This window comes from Balaenoptera ricei, chromosome 20 (genome assembly GCF_028023285.1).
Source record: "Balaenoptera ricei isolate mBalRic1 chromosome 20, mBalRic1.hap2, whole genome shotgun sequence".
Lineage (NCBI taxonomy): Eukaryota > Metazoa > Chordata > Mammalia > Artiodactyla > Balaenopteridae > Balaenoptera > Balaenoptera ricei.
The window spans coordinates 53,960,794-53,972,292 of NC_082658.1; the positions used below are offsets into that span (position 1 = coordinate 53,960,794).

An 11,499-nucleotide genomic window follows, 5' to 3' on the forward strand; every position below is an offset into this window, starting at 1 on the left:
GAGAAAGTGCAAACATTATCTGTGCCCTCCTCAGTGAAAGCACTGAGTCCTAACCACTGGACTTGCTTTAAAATTTAACTGTACTGTATTTCGTGGACATTTTTCACCGATGTAGACTTTTAGTTCACAGGGTAGGAATAGCCAAAAGCCATATGATTCTTGTAGGAGACTAGGAGTCTCCTAGAGTCTATTGTCTCAAGACAATAGACAATAGAAGGAGTCTATTGTCTAAAAATAAAAGTGTATTTAAGGTGTTTTAATCTGTTAATAACCACGGGCTGCAAACTACTGCCACCTACTGGTGCATTAAGAAGTCCACATGGGCTTCCCTGGTGGCGCAGTGGTTGAGAATCTGCCTGCCAATGCAGGGGACACGGGTTCGAGCCCTGGTCTGGGAAGATCCCACATGCCGCGGAGAAACTAGGCCCGTGAGCCACAGTTGCTGAGCCTGCGCGTCTGGACCCTGTGCTCCACAACAAGAGAGGCCGCGATAATGAGAGGCCCGCGCACCGCGATAAAGCGTGGCCCCCACTTGCCGCAACTAGAGAAAGCCCTCGCACAGAAACGAAGACCCAACACAGCCATAAATAAATAAATAAATAAATATTTTTTAAAAAAACAACAGCATTTAAAAATCAGTGAGGAGGGCTCTCCTGGTGGCACGGTGGTTAAGAATCCGCCTGCCAACGCAGGGGACACAGGTTCGAGCCCTGGCCTGGGAAGATCCCACACGCCGCGGAGCAACTAAGCCCTTGTGCCACAACTACTGAGCCTGCGCTCTAGAGCCTACGAGCCACAACTACTGAGCCTGCGTGCCTACAGCCTGTGCTCTGCAACAAGAGAAGCCACCGCAATGAGAAGCCAAAGCCACCTCAATGAGAAGCCCGTGCACCGCAAGGAAGAGTAGCTCCCGCTTCCAGCAGCTAGAGAAAGCCCACAGGCAGCAAAAAACACACAGTGCAGCCAAAAATAAATAGATAAAGTTAAAATAAACAAAAATCAGTGAGGAAAAGTAGGATAATCCATTAAATTGGACTCAGAGAGGTTAGGTAATTTGCCCAAAGTCACACAGCCCACAAATGGTGGGTCAGCGATTCTGTCTGACTTTGAGTGTCTTTATGTTCTCACTTCAGAACTTGCCCTTTTAAACATTTTGCTATCCTTGTTTATCTCTGTACTACCAAGCCTTTGAGAGGGCACTGCAAACAGAAGGCATCAATGAATGAGACCACAAAAGCACGCAGGGAAACAAAAAAAATTAAAAATTAGAACAAAAGCGTGGTTATCTGACAGGGTCCCCCACCCAGACCGACTGGCCAGAGGCCAGCCGTGGGCGAGTCTAGGACCCCCGGAGGACTTGCGTCTCGGTGGTGGCCTCGCATACGTTACTTGGCGCCTGCAGGTGCACCAACCTGCACGGCGCTGGACCCTCAGGACTCTGCTCGCGCGAGACCGAGCGAACGACGCCGAACCTGCGCAGGAAAGACCCTTGAGCGGGTGGGAGGCGGCTTGGGGGCGCGCCCGCGGATTGGCGGGCACAGCCTGGTCCGGCGTCGGGGCGAAGGACGGCCGCCTGGGGGAGCACGCCGGAAGTGGCCGGCCGCCGCGGTCACGATGTCCAGGGTGGTGGCGCCGCGCCGGAGGGAGGAGCTGGGGCTGATCGCTGGCGGCCGTGCAGGTGGCCACGGTCGAGCGGGAGGCTAGGGGTGGCCTGGAGGTGAGACCCCGCTGCGATCGCAGAACTGGGGGCCCCAGCGCCTGGGTCCCCTGGGGAAGCGGGGTGGAGAGCAGATCTTCGGAGGTGGGCGCTGACCCCTCATTTCTCCGAACCGGGAGAGGCTGCGGCCTCTGGGACTTAGGCGCAGGGTGTGCGCGGCCAGGCCTTCTATGCCCTTGGCCCTCTCCTGGGTCTCGGCGTACCTCGCCCATCTCCACACACACCACACACCCCTACCCCCACCCCCACCCCCGCGCCGCGTTCCCCTTTTCCAGTCTGTTCCAGTTCCCTCCTGTGAGTACTGCAAACCGCATCTCCCCCAGGCCCAGAATCAAACCCCAGGCATGAATTGACCCTGTTCCTTGCACAGTGCCCTGTCAGGCGCGTAGAACGCTCCAGGAGTAACTGACAGACCCCTTGGGAAGACTAGACTGACTGAACCACAGGAATGAACTGTACGGTTCAGACATGTTGTAATACCTGATCTAAAATGTTCGTACTGTTGGGAGTTCGGAGGAGGGAGGGATTTGGGCTGGTCTCTTCTTTGTAAACGTCTGCATATTCTTTTAGGGGTAGCTCCTAAAGTCATTTTCTTTGGGAAGCCTTCCAGGATTGCCACCTCCCTCCCTCCCTCTTTAAGCTTTTCATCTTTTTTTAGCTTGTTTGGCGTCTATTTCACAAACGCTTACTACCTGGTTCCGTGTGTGTCTGTTTATCTAAGTCTTCCAGGCCCCTAGGCAGGGACTCCATCTTGTGTAGCATCACCTAATGCATGCACATGAATATGAATTAAAAGGATTGAAATAGTTAGAAGGTACTAACTAAGGTGAGCCTGAAACAGTGGGAGGAATTTGTGTAAGTCAGAGGTTGTAAAAGTATGGCCCCTGGGCCAGATTAGACTGTAGACACTTTTTTTTTTTTTTTTTTTTTTTGGCCGTTCCCTGCAGCTTCCGGGGATCTTAGTTCCCTGACCAGGGATTGAACCCCGCCACTGCAGTGAAAGCGCCGAGTCCTAACTAACCACTGGACCGCCAGGGAATTCCCTGTAGACACATTTTCCTGACTCATGCTGTTTGTTTTTACTTGAATTAGTGGCCAACATTTTAAAATCAGAAAATTTCTTTCACGTCCATTCACTCAAAAATCTGGATTTTCAGCATCTCTTGGACAATCAGAAGATGTGGCCAAATAGGGCACACATGTCTGCATGGTGCAATTAGGAGGAACTGAGTAGCAGCTCCCTCCTTTCGACTCAGTACAAAATTTGCAGATCCCCAGTCCCCAGTAATCATTGCCTCCCGGACACTGCAGCAAAGTATCAGTTGTCATTTATCACCTTATTTGCTTCACCCATTTCTGATTAACTGCCTGGCCTCTTGCTGCATTTGATATTGATGTAGATGAAGAAGAGTAGGAAGGACATCACAAATAGGAGAGTCATGGGCACAGGGACAGAATGGGAAGAAGCCTAGTATATGGGAATTTAGGGAGAATACGAGAGCATAGGTTTGCTCTTTCGTGAATCATAGAATGGGGCTATTGTTATGGGTTGAATTTGTCCCCCAACAAGGATATGTTGAGGTCTTAGCCCCCAGTGCCTCAGAATGTGACCTTATTTGGAAATAGGGTCATTGCAGATGTAACTAGGTAAGATGAGGTCATACTGGAGTAGAATGGGCCCCTAATTCAATATGACTGGTGTCCTTATAAGAAGATGGCCAGGTGAAGAGACAGAGACAGCGAGAATGCCATGTGAAGGTGGAGGCAGAGGCTGAAGTACTGCATCTACAAAGCAAGGGACACAAGGATTGCCAGATGTCACCAGAAGGTAGGAGAGAGGCATGGAACAGTTATCCCTAGGAGCCTGCAGAAGGAAGCCACCCAGCCAACACCTTCATTTCAGACTTCTAACCTCCAGAACTGTGAGAGAATAAATTCCTGTTGTTTTAAGTCACCCAGTTTGTGGTATTTTGTCATGGCAGCCCTAGGGTATATTACAGTTCTGTGAGTCAAAAAGAAGCTATTATTTCCTTTAATGGGTGATAGAAAAGTCATGGTAGATTTTTGATCATTGGTGTCAGCAGTGCTTTAGAAAATTATTTCATCCGACAGTGTTATCAGCATTGATTGGAGCCAGAAAACGTTTAGAGATTTTACGAGAATCCAAGCATGAGGTGAGAAGGTTCTGGGTTAAGATGGAGTTGGAACAGTTTTCAGAGTTAGTTAGTAGGTACGGATAGAAGGGATAGAGAGAGAGGAGTCCAAGATGACTTGCCTCCCAGAGCGGTGCTTCTCAGATTGTAGCAAGCTGAGAATCACCTGGAGCGTGAGCTGGGTAAGCACAGATTGCTGGGCCCCTCCCCCAGAGACGGACTCAGTAGGTCTGGGTGGTGCTTGAGAATTGGCATTTCACCAAGCTCCTCAGTGAGGCTACTGTGGCTGGTGTGTGGGTCACATTTTAGGTGGCAGTAACCAGAAAATGTAAGACTTATAAATGTATACACATCTAACAACAGAACTGCAAAGTATATGAAGCAAAAATTGACAGAACTGAAAGGAGAAATAGATAATTCTACAATAGTACAGACATACCTCAATTTATTGTGTTTTGCTTTATTGTGCTTCATGGATATTGCATTTTTTACAGATTGAAGGTTTGCGGCAAGCCTGCGTTAAGCATGTCTATCAGTGTCATTTTTCCACCACCACTTGCTCACTTCATGTCTGTGTCACATTTTGGCAATTCTTGCAATATTTCAAGCTATTTCATTATGATTATATTTGTTATGGTGACTGGTGATCTTTGATGTTACTGTTGAAAAAAGATAATGACTAACTAAAGACTCAGATGATGGTTAGAATTTTTTAGCAATAAAGTATTTTTAATTAAAAAAAAAAAAAAACTACTGCGTTTCTGGCTTAGGAACCCCTAGAATACAAGCCCCATTAGGGGCTTCTTCACCAGAGTATCCCAGGGCCTAGAACAGTGCCTGGACACTATAGGCTCATGTTAAATATTTGTTCAGTGAAAACTGGTCATTTGGGCAGAAATAGATAGTAAGAAGGGGCAATACATTTAGAAGCAAAATGTTGAGTTCATTTTTATGCATTTGATTCTTCTTGACTGTCAGTAAGACATGGGACTGGAGATGCATTGTGAATATAGACTACAATGTAGGTGAGGGATAGGAGTTTTAGATTTATGATTCATTCTGGACAAAAGTGATCACTGAAGCCAGAGGTGATATGGTCATTGAGATACTGAATATAAAAGGAGAGGACTAGAAGGAAGGAAAAGCTGAAAGGGTAAAGACAATACAAAAAAGTAGAGTGGGTGGAGTATCATGCATTATGGAAGCCAAGGGAGAAAAGAATTTCAGGGATTAGTCAAGGGAAAGAGGGACGAGAGTTAACCTACTATTCATTTACTTAATGATTTTTTAAAATAAATTTATTTATTTACTTATGGCTGAGTTGGGTCTTTGTTGCTACGCGCAGGCTTTCTCTAGTTGCGGTGAGCAGGGGCTACTCTCTGTTGCGGTGCGCAGGCTTCTCATTGCGGTGGCTTCTCTTGTTGCGGAGCACGGGCTCTAGGCGCGTGGGCTTCAGTAGTTGTGGCGCACGGGCTTAGTTGCTCCGCTGCATGTGGGATCTTCCCGCACCAGGACTCGAACCCATGTCCCCTGCACTGGCAGGCGGATTCTTAACCATTGTGCCACCAGGAAAGCCCCTATTCAATGATTTTTAATTGAGCACCCACTATGGTCCAGGTACTGTTGCAACACTGCACAAAACAAAGACCCCCATCCCCACAGAACTTACACTCTTGGGAGGCTTACACTGTAGAGGTGTGTGGCTTTATATACATTGGGGGGGGGTTGTTTTTTGTTGGTGGTGTTTGTTTTGCTGTGCCACGTGGCTTGCAGATCTTAGTTCCCCAACCCAGGCCACGGCAGTGAAAGTGCCGAGTGCTAACCACTGGACCACCAGGGAATTCCTGGGGTGGGTTTTTTAAAATGTGTACAATAACACTTCGGAGTAAGTGGTATTTCTGCTTTACATTTGCAGAAATGATAGTTGGGGGAGATTAAGAAGCTGGGATTCTAATTTGGTTCTGCTTGCTTCCAAACCCCTGTTGTGTTCAGAACCCTAAGCTGCCTCCGAGCTGTAATCGCCAGTGTCACTTTTCTGCTTTAGATACTACTTATATGCTGATGATTCCAAAATCTGTGTGTCCATTCTAGATTTTCCTCCTGCGTTCCTGACCCACTGATTCATTGGCTTCTCAGAAGTTTTCTCCTGGGTGCCACACAGGTACGTCAAATATAACATGTCTGAAGTGGAATTCACCACCTCCTCCCCCTCACCGCCACTCTTTCAGTCCCACTACCCAGCTTAGGCAGTTGTCCGAGCTAGAAACTTGGGTGTCATCTTTAATGCCTTCTCTTTTCCCTCACACCTTCCATTCAGGACAGCACCGATTCTCCCTGTTTTTGCTTCTTTAATATACTTTAAAATGTCTCCAGTCCCAGTAACTCACTGTCAGTGATGAGGCCCTCACTGTCTCCATCATAGATTCTGCTGTAGTTTCCTAAGCAATATCCCAGCTTTCAGCCTTGCACCCTCTAGTCTGTTCTCCATAAGCTGTCAGAGCAGTCTTTTAAAAAGATAAATCTAATTGTGTCATTCTCCTGCTTTAATCTCTTCCGGGGTTCCCCACTGCCTTCAGGAGAAAGGCCAAGCTTCTTAGCCTGGGATACACGGTCCTCCGTGGTTTGACCGCCGCTTCCCCAGCTTCATCGTTTTCTGTCTGTATTCTGGGCTTCAGTCATATTGTGCATCCATGAACACATCGTAGCTTCTCTCACCTCCTGGCCTTTGTACATGCTTCAGCCTCAATCTGAAAAGCGCTTCCTTCTTCTTTTAGTCTAGTTATCTCAAATTGTCTTTCAGGCCTCACCTTAGAAGCTGCTTCCTTCAGGAAGTTTCCTCACCCATCCCACCCCCGTCAGGTTGTGCTCTTCTCATGAGGTCCCACGGCACCCACACTTACCCTTATTGTGCATTTAACACATTTAATTAACACCACACGCTAGTCAAGGGCAGGGACTTTGTCCTCATTATTGTATTCTAACCACCTAGCATGGTGCTTGGCCCATCATAGGGGCTCAGTTAAAGAGCAATAAATACTAGAGAATGGAAGAGACAAAATACAGTAAAGATGAGGAGTCATTGCAAAGAGAGAGTAACGTGAGGTGATTTTTACCACATGGTCTCACATATTTTTAAAGCGAGGGGCAAGATTATCTACTGAGACCAAGGGAATGCAGGAAGTAGTAGAGATTTAAAAAGGAAAGGGAAGCTATGGAGTATCTGCTGCCAACTCCCTACTGGGTAGTTGCAGAACAGGAACTTCTGTTTCAGGAATTCAAGATGTTGCAGGATGTGGCTGTGAATGAATCGCAGAAGGATGCTGGGCCTCAGGTCCACACTCAGTGGAATCCCTGCATGGCAGAGATACTAGAGGAAGAGACAGAGCTGGTCTCACCGAGTAGGGGCTCTGTCCTCTAACTTAGACTCTACGCACCCCGAATTCTCTGAGTTTCGGTTGAAAAGCAAAAAACAAGAAAAGGTTTTAAAGAGCTCAGTGGAATTGGAGGATTAAGGATTCCCAATGGCTTTGACTCTTGGAGACAAGATAAGATGCTTCTGCTCTTTGTTGAAGGGCACCTAGCCTAATCTGTGGAGTTGACAACTCCTTGCCTTTCCCTGAGCTTGGTTCCTGTTAGAAACCAAGAGATGACGAAAAACTCAACTCATCTTCAGATCTTTGGACCTATTCTCCCACCCTCCAAACCTACTCTTCCTTCTCTGACCCCTGTCTTCATAAACAGCACCATATCCCACCCATTGCCTAAGCCAGAAAACTGAAAGTCATTCTTGAATCCTTTCTTCCCCCACTTGCAGTTACCATGTTTCGTTGATTCAGGTTCTTCCATACTGGACAGTGCTCGCCTTATTCCAGCACTGGCTACACTATCTTCTTGTCCATTTACACATATATCTCCCTTCATTGAACTGTAAGTTCCTTGAGGGCAGGGATGTTCACCTTTGTATTGCCAGTACCTAGTACAGTGTCTGGAATATGGTGGGTGCTTAGTTAATGTAAGTTAGGTGAACACATCAGTGAATGATATGAAATAACAATGCCCTTTTCCCAGAAGCTCTGAGTTCAGCTGGATTGGATTGTAGAGGAGGACTCATCTCTGATCAAGCCTATGTTTCAGATACTGTACCCTTCTCCAGACATCCTCTGAGGCGAAGAGTTCCTTAAATTACTCCCTATTCCTTTCACCTATGGAATTGGATGAAAATGTTGAGCAGAGAATGCCATTCATCTCTGCAGGGAATGCTGTGTGGGACTAAGGACTGGGTACTTTGCCATACCTATGCCTGTGGTAAAGGTTGACCCTAATGATTCTTACGGAGAGGAGTCCTTTTAGCACTATTTCTAAACAAATTTTTGTTTCCTCTTTCTTAGCCCCCTTCCTATTCTTCTTGTATCATCTTCACTTTGTTCTAGAACTAAAATGAAATGATAATATGTACCTGTATCAGTCAGGATCCAGTCAGGAGACAAAAACTATACCAGTAGTTTAAACAAGGGACATTTAATATAAAGAATATTTAACCGGTAAAGGTAGCTAACTACTAAAAGGATCTAAAGAAAACTCTAAGGAGTATAGAAATAGATAACGCAGGAAGCCGTCTTACCTCTAGGACTAAGGAGGAGTAAATAAGGAAGGAACCACAAATTTAGAAGAGGGCTCCCCCCTACCCCAAAGCAGGGATTCAGACTTTTTTTTGGATGGGTTGTGGTTGCCAAAGAAACATAGCCTGCTGGTGTAAAGAAATTTGTCAGAGGGCATGTCTGTCAGCATGGCCTGCCAAATGACAGAGAAATTCACTGAAGGGTGCAGGCAGGCTAGAGGTAATCCGTAGGAAAGGCCTACTGGGTAGTGGAAAAACTCACTGGAGGGTTGGGTAGGCCAGAGCTGGTTGGTCTACCCCATCAAGCCTCCCTTATATTGATTTGGGGGCCCCACCAAACGACAAAGCAGCTCAAAAGTACCAAGAGAAACCCCTTTCTCTTTGGGTGGCTTACAGTGTTCCTCCAGCACCCTCTATTGACAAAGCCAGCCAACAAAAGGGAACTGTTTCCAGGGTCCAGCTCCAGTATCACAAGCAGGGCAAAGAGGACAATAAGGGCATGTATACTGTGATCCCATTTTTGTATCAGAAAAAAATTGATGCCCAGAAATAAGACTGGGAGAATATACAACAAAATATTGGTTATCTTTAGTTTCTTCTCTGTGCTCTTCTCTACTCTTGATTTTTCCTATAATGAGCATGTAGTATTTTTATGATCAAAAATGGAAAAAGTCGGAACTCCCCTGGCAGTCCAGTGGTTGACTCTGCACTTCCAGTGCAGGGGGCGCGGTTTGCAGGGGGCACAGTTTCGATCCCTGGTCGGGGAATTAGGATCCTGCATGCCACGAGGCGCAGCCAAAAAAAAAAAGTGTTTCTCTGTAATTTTATTTTATTTTTCGCTGCACTATGTGTGGCATGCGGGATCTTAGTTCCCCAACCAGGGATCAAACCCGCGCCCACTGCAGTGGAAGCGCAGAGTCTTAACCACTGCTCAGAGTCTTAACCACGGGACCAGCAGGGAAGTCTGTTTCTCTGTAATTTTGAAAGATCACTCCTCTAAAATTATGGGGAAAGACCGATCATGAAACATATTAAGGTTTGGATCTTCTTTTAAAATTATGTATTTCTACTTGAGATGCTATCTGTTGATCCCTGTCATGACAGATAGGCAAATTAACACAATTTATACTTAACTCCCACTACCTCTCCTCCTCTATTCTACAAAAATAATTTCCAATTGTTTAATGTCAGTTCCATATTTAAATTGATTCAACACTCCTCATCCATTGTTTTACAATGTTCTCTGAGGTCCTGAATGTTTATTTTCACTCATTTCTTCATTGGCTATATCTCATTGCCCAGCAGGTCTTTTCAAAAAGGGCTGCCTGTCATACTCCCTGAGTTTTTACCTACTTGAGAACGTTTGCCTATTTTAATATGAGGGAACAGTTTGCCAAGTAAAAAATGATCAAGTCACACTTTGTGTCTCTTCAGAACTTTACAGGCATTACTATACTCTGGCATGCGTGTAACATGGAGGAGTATAAACTCAGCCTGAAATTCCCTCTTGCCCATTACTTGCTCCTCTGCCTCAGGTCTTCATTTGTTCATTTATTCCTGAAATTTAGTTACTTCACCAGGCTATGCCTTGGTGTGGACTGTTCTATGTCAACTTTCTATGGCCTACACTGTATCCTTCCAATAGACTCAAGTCTTTATTTCAGCCATATTTCCTTCTGTTATGTTTGAATGTTTTTTTTTTTCCTTCTGTTTGTTCTTTTCTCTTCTTTAGAAACACTAATTATATATATATTTGAATATCTTTCTGTAGCAACTTGTTTTCTCTATAATCATATTTATATCCACTGCATTCTGTGTCATCTCTCCAGGCCTCATCATGTCCCTGTAGTGATTATTTTTCTTTTTTCTTTGATGAGTTTCATCTACGTAATGCATTTAGTTTTCCCTTCCACTTTTTTCCTTCAGCTCTGCCAGATTACTTCTCACTTCTTTTTATTCTTTTATAATCTACAATCTATTTTGAGCTCTTATATGTCTTCTTTGAGTTTTCATTTAAACAGTGGTTCTGTCTATAATTTCTTTGAGATAGTGGAGAGCTCTGCTGAATGCGTCCTATTAATTCCTTTGCTGTTCCTCTTGGGTGTATGTTCCTAATCCCTCTCTTACCCATGTTGCTTTCTTTCCTAAAGCAACAGCCACCTGTTTTCAAGCACACATCCCACAAAGTTACCTGAATGATTACTACTCAACAGTGCATGAAGCAGGTTCTCTATGAAAGAGGGAAGAGGCAGAGGGAATTGAGCAAGGGCATCTCAAAGCCTTCATACAGATCTGCTGCCACAAACACCTTCTCATCAAATCTACAGGCATTATCTCCCTTCAGCTTTTGGTTTCCAGGAGATCAACATGGCACAGAAAAAGCCCTGTAGATCACTGGACTTTCATAGCACAGTCTGACAGTCACATTCATCTCCTTTCTTCATCTTGCTCCACAGCTGCCAGTGTTCCTCAGCCAGGTACCAGGTGGAAGACAACCTAAATGATCTGCCAGCACTGTTTCTTCTTTAGCATCTTCCCCTGCCACTCTGATATGTCAGACTAGATCTCTATGGGACAGTCCCTGCTTCTGTCACCCGCCTCCACGCCATGGCTCTAGATCTCTTCACTCTAATTAGAAGATCACTGACCATGCCTTTCAAGATATGATACTTTGGGAGACATCTTTATATGACCCTTTTTTTGAAGATGGAGTTCACCTCATTTGTCATTCTTTTAACTGTTTTCAGTGGGTTTTGAGAAATGCCTTTTCCATCTTTTAAACTGTTTCTAAATTTTGAACACTATATATCAAACAAACCCCCAAAAAAATCACTTTAAGGGAAAATTATGACAAAGCCAATTCTTTCCAGTATTTTATTTGAATGTTAAATAAATAAAATCCAGCCTAGATATGGAGGTTTGTGCTAGGGACACATTACTTAATGATAATTCTTGGGCATAAAGAGTAATGATTAATGATAATAGTAGTAATAGTAACAGCAGCTGACACT

General features: G+C 45.1%; 1 long non-coding RNA gene across 1 annotated transcript; it reads left to right on the forward strand.

The window, feature by feature from the left end:
• The first annotated feature begins 1,473 nt into the window (after nt 1–1,473).
• LOC132355686 (uncharacterized) lies at nt 1,474–11,288 on the forward strand. Its single transcript, XR_009499676.1, has 3 exons — nt 1,474–1,717; nt 5,962–6,031; nt 10,945–11,288. It is a non-coding gene; the product is annotated as an uncharacterized LOC132355686 (long non-coding RNA).
• Nucleotides 11,289–11,499: the final 211 nt, after the last annotated feature.